Below are 13,900 nucleotides of genomic sequence, written 5' to 3'. Positions count from 1 at the left end.
TTGGCTGGGGATATGGCCTAGTGGCAAGAGCGCTTGCCTCATATACATGAGGCCCTGGGTTCGATTCCCCAGCACCACATATACAGAAAACGGCCAGAAGTGGCGCTGTGGCTCAAGTGGCAGAGTGCTAGCTTTGAGCAAAAAGAAGCCAGGGACAGTGCTCAGGCCCTGAGTCCAAGCACCAGGACTGGCCAAAAAAAAAAAAAAAAGAATGTTTTAGAAGTTTTATTCCTAAATGCCAAAACTGAAATAAACTAAATATTCATTAATAGGTAAAAGGATACATAAATTGTAGTATATTCACATAATAGAAGACTGGCCAACAATAAAAGGAATGAATTTGATAAACACAATATGGATGATTTTTTAAATATTATGCTGAAGGCACAGAGAGACTGGCTACTGTATGATACAGCTGTAGTGAAATCTAGTACAGACAGGACTGTGCTGGAAGTGGGCTTCTGGCTGCAGAGGACAGGTGGGTTGGCCACAGAGGTACTCGAAGGGCCTTTCGTTCAGAGAAACATCCCATTACGTAGATGTGGGTAGCATTGACACAGGTATACAGTTTTTAAACCCATGAGCCTGGTAACTTTATTTTGTTTTAGGTCAATTATACTTAAGTAAAGATGATTAAAAAAAAAACAATCAACTACTTCAGATTTATACAATTTTAGAAAATCCCTTTGCAGATTCTTTCTTTTATGGGGATTCCAGGGTCCAGTACTCTTCTGTATTTCCACTCACTTCTGGGAGGATTTAAAATATCTGATCATTAATGATACCTCCCAGACTCTGTCTCACTAGTTGGACATGTTTCCTGAACCAGTCACTTAACATTTCAGCTTGGCATCTCCAACTTGCCACGATGCAAAAAGACAACTTGATCCTACCAAAACCTTTCCCCTATCTCCTCCTTGCTTCTTCCACCTCACCACTGCTTTGCTTGAAATACTAACATCATTTTTAATCTATCTTAATGATCATCCAGTTTCTACACCCCATCTTCATCTCGCACATCACATGCCACTCACACCCATACTCAAATCTAGGTACAAAAAAAGACCCTCTGACGCGACTGATTGCACAGGGAGCACATCTCAGCCAGCAGCACCATCGCAGGGCCTCCTCCCTCTCCCACCTGCTGTTCACACAGCACACACAGGGCTCAACTTGCCACGTGCTCCTCCTCCACCACACTCAGCAAAATCCAACCTTAAGAATGTCCTACGATAATTTGTCAAGTTAAATCCTTCCTTTGATACATTTTTGTGGATTTTAATTTAACAATCAAGGAATTCAGATTCATGAGAAAAACTCAATACTCTGGGAAGGTTTTCAGCACACACAGAATGTCTAGACCTCAAGCAGACCACTGAAGTTTCGGCAATTCCAGGAAGTACTGAAATGCCATCTCAAGTTGGTTATGATTTCTAATCTGGGCTGGGTTTAAAGCTTTATTTTTAAGATAATTTTTAGTTTTGTTTTATTGCTTCTTACTGAACTATCCTGGGTCTCATTTGTTTCCTCTTCTGTTCCTTCTTCTGTCCCTTTACAACTGCTCAGTGGACATGGTGAAGTGAATGGAAAGGAAAGGTCAGGTTAAAACTGCTAGTGCTTTACAAAAACCTTTTGAAGGTTAAATTTTATTCGACTTGTTACAGTGAAACCTTACTCCTACCTCTTAGCACATAAGCTTCCATACTGTAGTTAACTATTGTTTAAGATTCCACTCAGTAGAGCCTAACATTTAAATAAATAACTCTCCAAACCTACATCTCAAGGGAAGTCCTCTCAAAATCTAGTCTAAAATTTCTATGCAGTTACACATTTCTATTTCAAGAAAACATTCAAAACTAAATAAGTAAAACTTTAGTTCATCCAATCTAGCTAGGCCTACCTGCTATGTCTGTCTGTTCTGAGACAAGGTCTCGCTTTAGTTGCTCATGCTGGTCTTAAACTCCAGTGATCATCTAAGTTCAGTCTTCTTTGTAGCTAGGTTATAGGCACATGCTACAACAAATGCTCCATCCTTCCTTTTCTCCCACCATCCATCCTTTCCTTCTTCCCTCTCTCCCCCCGTTTCCTTGCCTTCTCCTTTCTCTCCTTTAGTCTTTTCTTTTTTGTACCAAGGCTTCATCTCAGGGCCACATCCTATCCTTTGGCTGGCTTACTCATAGCTGTGTCACACTTGCAGTCCAGCAGTCTGCTGGTTAACTAGAGTTGCAGTCTGGTAGATCCTTTTCCTGGTCTGAGTTCAAACTGCAATTCCATGGGTCTCAGTCTACTGAGTAGCTGGGATTATTGGTATTATTAGCCAACAGCAATATCCTTTTCTCCTGGACTGGGCTCAAACTACAATTCTATAAGTCTCAGTCTCCTGAGTAGCTAGAGTTATAGGCATGAGCCAATAGCAATAACCATAAATACAGAATAACAACAAATATAAGCTCCGAATCAATAAAGCAGTAAATGTTGTGGCAGTGGTAGTAAGGGACCGAGGAGTAATATGGGAATATACTGATTTAACCCCCAAAGTGGCACTGGCTTGAAAAGTACTCAATAAATAATTAACAGAATCTTTAAAACAGAATAACTATGTAACATATATAACTGAATACTTTAAGATGGTAAATACATACTATGTAAAGTATTTTACTCTAAAAATAAAAGCCATGTTACTAAAAGTGTAATTAGTAGACATAAAAAGAAGTTGATGTAGGAATGAAACAAACTAAACATTCTGTGTCTGAGTATATATCAAAATAGAATATTTAATAAAGCCAAAACTAAAAAGATGATTGCTTAAAATTATTCAAGTTTCTTATTTTAAAAATTCATGATTAAGCTTGTCCATGTTCACTAATGACTCTATGCAATGTATCTGAGGGATTATTTTTCTTCTAACTGTGGCCTACACCTGCATGCTGCTATTCTGACCCAACACTCCTAGGAAAGCTAGCTTCTGTATTTTTATGAAAATCATATATGCATAGTTTAGAATTCAAAGAGCAAAACTTGGCACATCATGAAAAAAATGGTCAGCACCCACAAGTGGCCCACTCCCAAGCAGATATATGAGACTGCCTCTATTAATAACCAGCAAAAAAAGGCTGGGCTAGAGGCATGGCTCAAGTGGCAGAGAGCCAGCAGGGCAGGTTCAGGAGGGAGAGGATCCCGTGTTTCCCACAGATTTGGGAAAAAGCAACAGGACACGAGGCAGGAAAAAGCTGCTGGGGTTAAAAGGCTGAGTCTGGAATGCCTGAGAGGATGAAAAGCCCCGGAGGGTAAAATCCCTACAACAAAGTGACAGTAGATAGGGTGATCGTTGCACATCTACTGTAGCTCCTCATGGAGCTACAGCATTGCCCACAACCCTTTCTACCACCCAGACAGACACACAATTTGTTCACAAACCATTCATTCTTTGTACCTACACAATAAAGAATAGCAATGATGAATTGTGATCCCCTAAAACCTATCTTTACTATCACATGAGAAAATGTCTTTTAATTTAAGCATTTTTGAAATTACCTGCCTCTCTGCAGAACTTTCTTTTATGATCATGTAAGCCAAGAGGTAGACACATTAAACCTAGGTCTACCTGAAACAAATATATTCATATGCTAAAACCATATGAAGAAGTACATTTTTCAAGTCACAAGTAATGTATTTTGAGTACTAAGTACTTAAATGTACTATTAAAAATGAATGGAAAAGAACAGCAAAGGCTTTGCCTGCCACGCATTTTTACCTCTAATAAGAAAAAAATATCTTGACTGTCATTGAGAATATGACTATACACCTAGAGTTCATATTGAACATTAGGCTCAGAAGGATACAAAAAGTAACTATTTTTAGGGAATGTGACAAAAATACTTTAATACAGGGTGGACAAACTCAAGCCCTAACATCAAAACCGGCCTTCTTCCTCTCAGTGTCTCCTCAAGGTCACTGGGTCATAATTACACTCATTCCTCTGGGACCTGCCTTCTCCAATGCCAGAGCTGAAATCAAGCTCCAAACACCCACTACCTGGCCCTTTACACAAAACTCATCAGCTATGGCACTAATATAGAGAGTAACAGTTACCAAGTCTTATACCTCACTCATTTTAAATAGTAGGTTTAAAACAACATTTATTAAATGACCATGTATTCTGTTTTTCTTAGTAGAAAAAGATTTTGGTTGCTTAGAAGAAGAAGGGAGTGGATGGAAAAGAAACCTTTAATCAGATCCCTCAGTTTTTGCTAAACAAAGAAAATATAGTATACATCTTAAACAACAGCTTTTTATTCTGAAAATATTGGAGATAGAAAAAATAAGAAACTAATATATAAAAATCACTAGTTAATTTATCTGGGAAAAACACAAACCTCCTGCTCTGTGCGCGTGTGTGTGTACACAATCAGGCACCAGACACTGATGTTTTGGTCAAAACCAGAGCACATACAAAAATGGTCCCATAACAATATAAATGGAGCTTAAAAATCCCTATGCTCTTGAGACACTGCAGCTTAACAATGTCTAGTATGAGATTTCCTCATTATCTGTGGTGCTTGCAGTGATGCTTGTGTAAACAAACCCACTGAGCTGCTAGTCACAGAAAGTCTAGCAACAGATTTATGTGTGGTACAAGGTCCTTGATGATCATAGTAAGTGATGAAGTTACTGACTTATGTCCAACACTATGCAGTTCAGCATTTCAAAGTGCATTCCTTCTTCAGTACGCAAAAGTGTGCTGTAAGTCTGCCCAGTGACACCGGTAGTAGCACCACAGCCCTCCAGTCTGCAGTGCTTGGTGCTACATCAAAAGGCCACATCAAGTGACTGGCCTGTGCCATTCAGGTATGTGGAAGTACACACTATTACAGAGATGATGCATCGCTCAGAAAGTATCCCAGCTGTTAAAATATAGTCAGCACTCAGGGAGCTGAGTTATTAAACAGACTAATTCTTTCACCATGAAACACATACAGTCAGCTCCTTTTATCCAATGAAGATACATTCAAAAACCACTAGTACATGCCTAAAACCCTAGAAAGCTATATATGTGTATGTACACACACACATATATACATCATATTCTATACACATAAATTTTTTTCTATACATAAAAATACAATGCTTTTCTGTCTTAATTTTTTTTCACATTGAGGTATGATAGAAAAGCTAGTATAAGTTTCTCTCCACTTCACAATTCCACAAAGATCTGTTCTTATCATAGATCTTGGCAACCTCAGCACACAATTATTTTTTTCCTTATGAAGTCAAAGCAGTTTGATCTTTTCACTTCAAGGAGTATGCGATGGCTATTCACTTTGAGTTCCAGCACCACTATGCCACACCAGCCACTCTGACAACCAGACAGCCACTAAGCCAGTGCAGTGGGTAGTCAAGTATGGATCTCTTGAGAAAGTTGACTCCACCACAGGCATGAAGCAAGACTACATCACACTACTCAGAATGGGGCACGAATTCAGGCAAGGAATTATTTCTAGAATTTGCCATTCAGTATTTTTAGGCCAAGGCAAGTAACTAAAACCTTCGAAAGTGAAACTACAGATAAGGGAGAACTACTGTCCAGTGAGTGTTTCATTTTGGTTGCCTTTTTAACTCTTCAAAGCTCTTTTAAAAAGTTGCTTTTTCTTTATTGATATTCCCTATTTCTTGAGTCATTATCTTCTCTTAATTCTTTGATTTTCTTTTTCCCTGCTAGTCAGTCAGGGCATAGACACTGGCCCTGAGCTCTTTTGCTCAAGACTGTCATTCTACCACTTGAGCCACAGCTCCATTTCCAGCATTTTGGTAGCTAATTGGAGATAGTCTCTCACATGTTAGCTTTCAACAGTGATCCTCAGATCTCAGCCTCCTGAGTAGGATTACAGGCTTGAATGTATTTAAATTATTTAATGTATTGAATGTACTTATTGCTGCTTTCAAGTTTTTAGTAAATCCAATGCCCAGACAAGCTAAAAAGTTTCAATGAGCAGTGGACAGCTTTTTCTCAATCCATTTCTCTCTCTCTCTCTCTCACACACACACACACACACACACACACACACCCCTACCTATGAGTGAATCTATCTGTCTATCTACCTACCTATCTATCTATCTTGTGAGTATGTTGGATAACCTAGGTAACTGTATTCTGACTCTTTTCCTTGAGAGTTGTGCTGGGTTTTTGTTTCTTAGCTTGAACTTAATCTGCTGAACATCTCACCCAGGGTACATGGCAGCTGATGTCTGGCTCAGTGTTTTGAAGTCTTTTCCTTTTGAGCCTTACCCTGGAGTTTGCCCTGGGTCTGCAAGTAAATGGACAGAACTGTGTTCAAATACTTCAAGGCAGTGAGGGGCCTGTTTTGTGAAGGATCTGTGTGGGTAGGCGCTCATCCAGACTTTTAGCTTTTGAAGTCAGCTCAGCTCTACTCTCCCTAGGACCTCTCAGGCTCCTGCAGTCACAGTGTTGGGTGGAATTGGCGGTCTTACGGCTCTCTTACTTTTCCAGGATCTCCTCGTAAAATGTACAAACCAAGGCTCAGGACAGGGGAGCTATAGGCATTCTGTCAGCCAGTGCACATTTCCTGCCCTCCACTCCAAGTCCAGCCAATTGCCTCTGGCAGTGAAGGAGCCATTTGCATGGCTAGCCCTGCCCAAAAAGGGTTCAGATAGGTTGATCCACCTTTATAGATATTTTCTGGAGAAGAAAGTGCAGTGTCTTTTCTAATCAATATCTTAAAAAATCTATCAAGTAGAATGTTTTTATAGAGTAGCATGGACTGACTACTTCCGGGGGAGAAAAGCCAAGTTCCACCAAAGATCCTGCACGTTAGAATCTTACACATGGTGTGAGGAGACTGCCAGATGCCACGAGGGAGAGAAATCCAAGTTCTATAGGTGGAAACTCATCTCTGGGTTTGCTACGCTACTAGGGAAAAACTCAAACCCACTTGCCTCGCTGCTGTAAGACTGCCCAGCCATCTTCACAGATTCAAAGGCCCTTTTGTTCCCAGTCACTCTAGAGTGGCTGCTGGCTTCTGGAGGGCAACTAACATCTCTCCAGGGTTACGTGATGTTTTTTGTTTTTATTTGACATCGAATAATTATACTTATTCATGAGGCATAGCATGATGTTTCGATATGCTTATACAGTTGATTTATAATCAAATCAAGGTATTTAGCAATATTCATCTCCTCATACATTTATTATTTAATTGTGGCAAGAACATTTCTAAATCTTCTTTTCTCACTATTTTGAAATACTCAATACATCCCTATCAAGCAAAAGAATACCAGAATTTATTTCTCCTGTTTAACTTGTACAATCTCTTCTTTCCCTCCCCCACTTTTGGCTAACCACTCTTCTATTCACTGTGTCTATGAGACTAGCTTCCCACAAATTGTTGGATTTCAGTCTTTTTTATGGCGGAAGAGTATTCTAACACATACTTGAGTGTGTGTGTGTGTGTGTCTGTGTGTGTCTGTGTGTGTTTGTGTAAACCAGGACTGAGGCTTAAACGCAGGGACTTGAATTCTCCCTCGGCTATTTTGCTTAAGACTGGAGCTCTACCACTTAAGCCACAGTATCACTTCCAGCTTTTTTCCGTGTAATCTGAGATAAGAGCCTCCTGATCTTTTCTGTCTGGACTAGTTTCAGACTTCAGCCTACCAAGTAGCTAGGATTGCTGGCATGAGCCACCAGAGCCTGGCTGATAGTTGACAGATTGATGTTTATTTCCTTTGGATGTATACTTAGTAGAGGGACTCTGGGTCATATGACAGTTCTATTTTTATTTTTTAAGACTCCCCAAAGCAAAGCAACGAAAGCAAAAACAGACAATGGTATTTAATCAAAGTAAAAAAAAAAAAACCCTCCTGCATAGGGAAATAATCAACAGAGTGAAGAAACCACCTTCTGAATGTATCTACAAAGCTCACAGCTAGCAAGATGCCAGTTTACTGAAGAACAGCAATCAGGAGACATTTCCCTAAATAGACAGACTGATTCTGGTATCTACTGATACACTTGAGTCTTTCCTAGAGATTTGCTGATCATCTTACAGACCCTTCATAAAAACTGCTACCCCTAGGAAGACAAAGGCTTGCTGGGTTATCTGTCCTCCTTGTCTGACACCAGGTGTTTCCTCAGTAAGTAAGAACAAAGAGATTTTAGTAGCTGCACACATAATAAAAGCCACAGGGATTTGTTCTTTTACAAACCCCTAGCCATTAGAAAAAAGAAAGGGACTTAGCTATATTCACTATCCAAGACACAAAATGACACTAACACTTGAAGTCAACAGATTCTTTCCTCAAGTCGATTAGTCTCCAGATGTAGAAATGAACCAACCTACCTGGCTGTTGTTCAGTGCTTTGTTTTGTTTTAGAAACTAAACTTTTTTTCATTGCCACACCTAGATGAGTAATGTAATAGTCATTTAATTGTTTACAAAGAAAATTTTCAAAGTTGATTCCAATACACAAATAAAATGGGCTGCTGGCCTTAAACAAGGTTATTTTGTCCTTCAGGTGATGAACAATAACATACTATAATAACATATCATAGTTTACATCAAGACTCAAATAATCTGGTTAGCAGCCTCTCCTAGTATCTCAATATACAGGTACAAAAGCTAAAGCTTTTATCAACATCAAAAACTACATTCGGCTGCAGGGCACTGGTGGCTCAAACCTATAATCCTAGCTACTCAGGAGGCTGAGATTGGGGGATAACAGTTCAAAGTCACCATCACCACCACCACCACCACCACCACCACCACCACCACCCCGCAAGACAGCAAAGTCTGTGACATTCTTATCTCCAATTAACTACCAGAACCCCCCAAAGTGGTGCTGTAGCTCAAGTGGTAGAGTACCAGCCTCGAGACAGTACCCAGGCCCTGAGTTCAATTCCCAGGACCAAGGGGGGGGGGGTGGGGGGGCAGGGGAAGAAAAACAAAAAAACAACTATTCAACTGAGCACCAAGCACATGCCTATAATTCTTAGCTACTTGGGAAGCTGAGATCTAGATCAAGGTATGAGGATAGCCCAGGCACAAAAGTCCAAAATTCCAGCAAAAGACAGGGCTGGGGTATGGTTCAAATGGTAGAGCACCAGTGCTGCAAGGAAGGCATTGAGCTAAACCTCAGTACTGCTAAAACAGCTACATCCCATGGGAGGATGTGACTGAAGTGGTAGAGTACACACACAGCTTTCATGAGGTGCTGGGTAATGTAGATGAGGAGTAGGAAGAGGACCACATTACATCTGACAATTATCAACAGAGACATTTATCCACAAAAACACATTTGATTTTTGGCCAATTTGAGTTGCTTGATGTGCCAGACCGACGACGCCCCCAGGAACCACCAAGGAGCCGATCCGATGCAAGGACAAGAGAGTCGTTTAACTCAGCTTGAGCCAGTCCCACAACTGTCCATGGCAGTGGCCTTGTGGTCGTGAGCCCCGCCTTCTTGCTGAGCAGGGTTTTTATCGACAATAGGGGAGGGGAGGGGATAACCATGACAATGGCTTTGTGATTGGGTGGGGGCTCACAGGTTAACACTTGAATGGCCGGTTAGTTCACGGACTTACACTTGATTGGCCAGTTAGTTCGTGGGTTTACACTTGACTGGCCAGCTGGTTTGCAGGTAAGCTCTGTCTGACTCATTGTCTAGGGGTGTGTTCACTTCCCATGAGAGCGAGGACTTTCTATCTTAGTGGTTGTGGGATAAACCAGATTACTGGGGCAGGGAATCTTCCTAGGCCTCTGAGCAGAGGGCGCTGGGGAGATAGTGGGAATGGAGTCAGCTTCTGTCCTCTTTTGTTGGCCAGATCTGACTCCCACATTACACTACTAACAGGACTCTGAAAAAGATTTGGAAGGAAGGAAGGAAGGAAGGAAGGAAGGAAGGAAGGAAGGAAGGAAGGAAGGAAGGAAGGAAGGAAGGAAGGAATTACCTGACTTATGTAACTGTAACCCTCTGTACCTCACCTTTAATAAGTATAAAAAATGTTTCTTTTTGTCCTAGCCTATTTTTCCCCATTCACAATACAGACAAGACACAGGGCCTGGGCTGAGGTTTAGATGGGGTAGGTTTACTCTGCCTCCTCTTTCTATACAGTCAGTGTAAGAACACAGCCTGTGGTAAGCACCCAGAGGCCTAAAAAATGTTTCTTAATAGAAAGTTTCCTATCTATCTCTCCTACCATGCCCCAACTCCCAAATCCATTACCTCTATAACCAGTCCATGGAGAATCTGCCAGCACCTAATCTTCAGCAGCTGTATTTCAATAGAAGTGCTGCCTACTGTCCCAATCTTGCGTCCCAGTGTGCCCCCTGCCCAGTGTGCCCCCGGCCCCCCGCAATCACACAAAAGATAATTTCTCTGCCTTCTTTACATGTCTGGAAAGTAATTTAGGTAGAAAGTAGGGAGGAAATGCAGTTCAAATAATTAAATTTCTGGGAAGGCAAGGGGCACAGAAATGGAGGGACGAAAGGTGAACAAATGCAGTAGTGGTACTCACTCGGCACCACGTAGAAAATGAACTATACAACTTGTAGGAGGGCATGGAAAAGAGTGACATTATCCAAAAAGGAAATGTACTCATTACCTGACTTAAGAAACCGTAGCTCCTCTGTGTAGCACATTTATAATAACAATAAAAAAAATAAAATCCCAAAGGCAAGGACAACTACAAAGACTGCATAAGTTTCAGTCCTTTGCAGCCCATGTTTTGTTTGGTTCATAATGCAAATGATCCAGTAAGTGGGAAGAGGAAAAAGGCACCACATGCTGAGCTAGTGAGAGCCTCTTAGAAACCAGAGCATGGAAGAATTATGTACGAGGAAAATGGTGAGCATGGGAGGAGAGTCCTTCCCTTGCTCCAAACATGTATTTTAGTCATTTACCACTGTAATAAGGATGAGGTTCTTGGGATGCAACGTGGAGTAGGACTCGGTGCAAGACCAGGAGGCAGAGGCCACTACACACACACACGTGACACACCACTCTGCCTCACACATATTTTTCCATTTTAACATCTCTGAAATCAAGAATCATTTTTAGTGATACAGCTCAAAATCCAACGGCATCTGGTATCAAATGAAATGTCTCCTTTCATTTTTACTACCATCCTAGGAGGTATTACTACCACTCCCAACTAACAAATTGGGAAAGTGAGACTAAAGAAGAAGCTAGGCAACAGGGACACAGTGACCAACCTAATGCTTGCTTCAAGAATAAGAAGGTAGTTTGGTGCTAGGGGCTGGCTGACCCTGAAAGCAAGTGCAGATCATTCAGCATAGCACGGGAACGTATCGAGCTTTTTATTTATTATCTTTGTCAGTCATGGGGCTTGAACTCTGGGCCTGGGCACTGTCTCTGAGCTCTTCAGCTTAAGGCTTGTGCTCTATCACTTGAGCCAAAGTGCTACTTCCGATTTTATGGTGGTTAATTGGAGATAAGAGTCTCACAGACTTTCCTGCCTGGGCTGGCTTTGAACCGTGATTCTCAGATCTCAGCCTCCTGAGTAGCTAGGATGACAGGCGTGAGCCACCAGTGCCTGGATAGTACCCAGCTTTGCAAGTAGCAATGAACTACTCCCCTGGGAAAGGAGAAAGGGCTTCAAAGAGGTCACACATGGACAGGGCTGGAAAAACCAGCATGAATTCATGTGGTGGCACAACGAAACCAAGTATAAAACAGTAGCAGAGTATGTACAATTACAAATGGCTCAGGCTCATTGTGACCATCAAGGCTGAGGAGCCAGTGCTGGACACAGTGGAAAGGCAGGTTGCCCGCGCCCCCCCCCCCCAAAAAAAAAAGAGCCAGTCCAGAGCTTAAATCCATGGTCACACAGACATCCAAAAAGAACACCTGGACAGCAAGGCACAGGATAGAAGAGAGGCCAGGGGACCAGCTGGTAGAGTAATATAAGTGCCAGTACAGAACAATGAACAAATGAAACGGGTGGAACTGCAGAGCAATAATGTACCCAAGGTACCAGGAGAGAAACAATAACAGTAAAAGATCAACCCTTTTGCCAAACAAAGGCTTACTATATGCCAGGTACTATGCCAAATGCTGTACGAATGTTGAGTCCTCAACACAACCGTAAGAAGGTGAAGCACAGACAGTTTTCAGTCATTAAATATTTCCTCTGTATCCCTCTATCTTTCTTTCCATAAATACTCTCTGTAAGTATTGTTTCAGATGGACATGGTGGTGCCTGCCAGTAACTACAGCACCTAGGAGGCTGAGACAAGCAGATCACAAGTTTCAGAATAGCCTGAGATACTCAGAGAGATCATGTCTCAAAAATAAAACAAAAAGGATTGTTTAATAGGTGATTTATGCCTGTAATCCTAGCTACTCAGGGGGCTAAGATCTGATGATGACTGTTTGAAGCCAAACTGGGCAGGAAAGTCTATGAGACTCTTATCTCCAATAAACTACTCATGAAAGCCAGAAGTGGCACTGTGGCTCAAATGGCAGAATGCTAGCCATGAGCAAAAGAAGCTCAGTGACAGCACCCAGGCTATAGGGTACTTTTTCAATGACATGTTCATATTATTTTAACAGTTCATGCTTGGAAAGAATATGGTATAATGAGAGAGAGAGAGAGAGAGAGAGAGAGAGAGAGAGAGAGAGAGAGAGAGAATGGGCTCAGGTGAAACCAGATCCATCTAGTTCAAACCCCAGAGCCTCCACTCTAGGGAAATGAAATAAGTTAATGAAATGAAGGTACCACCCCCATCCCTGTGGGCTGTGGCTAGGCAGAGTGACAGTACTTGGGCTTAGCTCAATGACATAGTAACTGCTGAAAGATGATTATGAGGATACAGAAATATTAAAAATCACTGTAGGACAGGGAATGTGGCTTAGTGGTAGAGTGCTTGCCTAGCATGCATGAAGCCCTGGGTTCGATTCCTCGGCACCACATACACAGAAAAAGCCATAAGTGGCGCTGTGGCTCAAGTGTTAGAGTGCTAGCCTTGAGCAAAAAGAAGCCAGGGACAGTGCTCAGGCCCTGAGTCCAAGCCCCACAACTGGCAAAAAACAAAACATCAAAAATCACTGTAAGAATTTAGATTTATAGTTTTCTACTGAAAGAAATCCAGCTTTTAGCCTTAGTATCAGCAATCCCAAAAGGCCTATCCTTTTGTTCCAAATCACTGAAAGCCTTTGGAATATGGTATATAAAGAAAAAAAATTGGGCTGGGAATAGCGCCTAGTGGTAGAGTGCTTGCCTCATATACATGAAGCCATGGGTTTGATTCCTCAACCCCACATATATAGGAAAGGCCAGAAGTGGTGCTATGGCTCAAGTGGTAGAGTGCTGCTAGCCTTGAGCAAAAAGGAGGCAGGGACAATGCTCATCAAGCCCCAGGACTGGCAAGAAAAAGAAAAATCTCAGGTCTACTTTCCTTCCTGCTACATTTTAATCGCATAGAACTCCCCTGAGAAGTTAATATTTTCCCCACTGAGTTCCTGCAGAGCCACTAACCATTGCTAATCAGCTTCATGGGACAAGTCCTCAAATGGCTTGAGGCTCCTAATGACCAAGTAACAATTTCAAGGCTATGTTTCATTCCTTGTAGAGGCAACATATCTGTTTGTCAGTCTAGAAAGCCACGGTGTAGGAAGTGTGTTAGAACTAGCAAAAAAAAAAAAAAAATGACAGTGGATCCTGGTACTATCTGCCCTTCAGGCTATGTGGACTGAGACTTAGGTCGCATCAGCTAAAGCTGCCTCCCCTTTCTCTAACTCCTTTGCCTTCACCCCTTTTCTGCTGCTCTATGGTAAGCCCAGGAGGAAGAAAGTAAGAAGGCAGAGAGCACTCCCAAAGCCATACAATTAGCCCCAGCAAGCCTAAGACCCAGGAACCTGGCCTGGA

At 41.8% G+C, this 13,900-nt stretch overlaps 1 protein-coding gene and 1 non-coding gene across 2 annotated transcripts in view; both read right to left on the bottom strand.

The window, feature by feature from the left end:
* Mboat2 (membrane bound O-acyltransferase domain containing 2) overlaps positions 1 to 13,900 on the bottom strand; it is a 112,017-nt gene that overhangs the window by 48,638 nt on the left and 49,479 nt on the right. The window lies entirely within an intron of this gene.
* On the bottom strand, positions 10,034 to 10,165 carry LOC125356950. The gene has a single exon (XR_007211991.1). It is a non-coding gene; the product is annotated as a small nucleolar RNA SNORA51 (small nucleolar RNA).

This window comes from Perognathus longimembris, chromosome 8 (assembly GCF_023159225.1).
Source record: "Perognathus longimembris pacificus isolate PPM17 chromosome 8, ASM2315922v1, whole genome shotgun sequence".
In the NCBI taxonomy this organism is placed as follows: Eukaryota; Metazoa; Chordata; class Mammalia; order Rodentia; family Heteromyidae; genus Perognathus; species Perognathus longimembris.
This window is presented reverse-complemented; position numbering and strand designations above follow the sequence as displayed.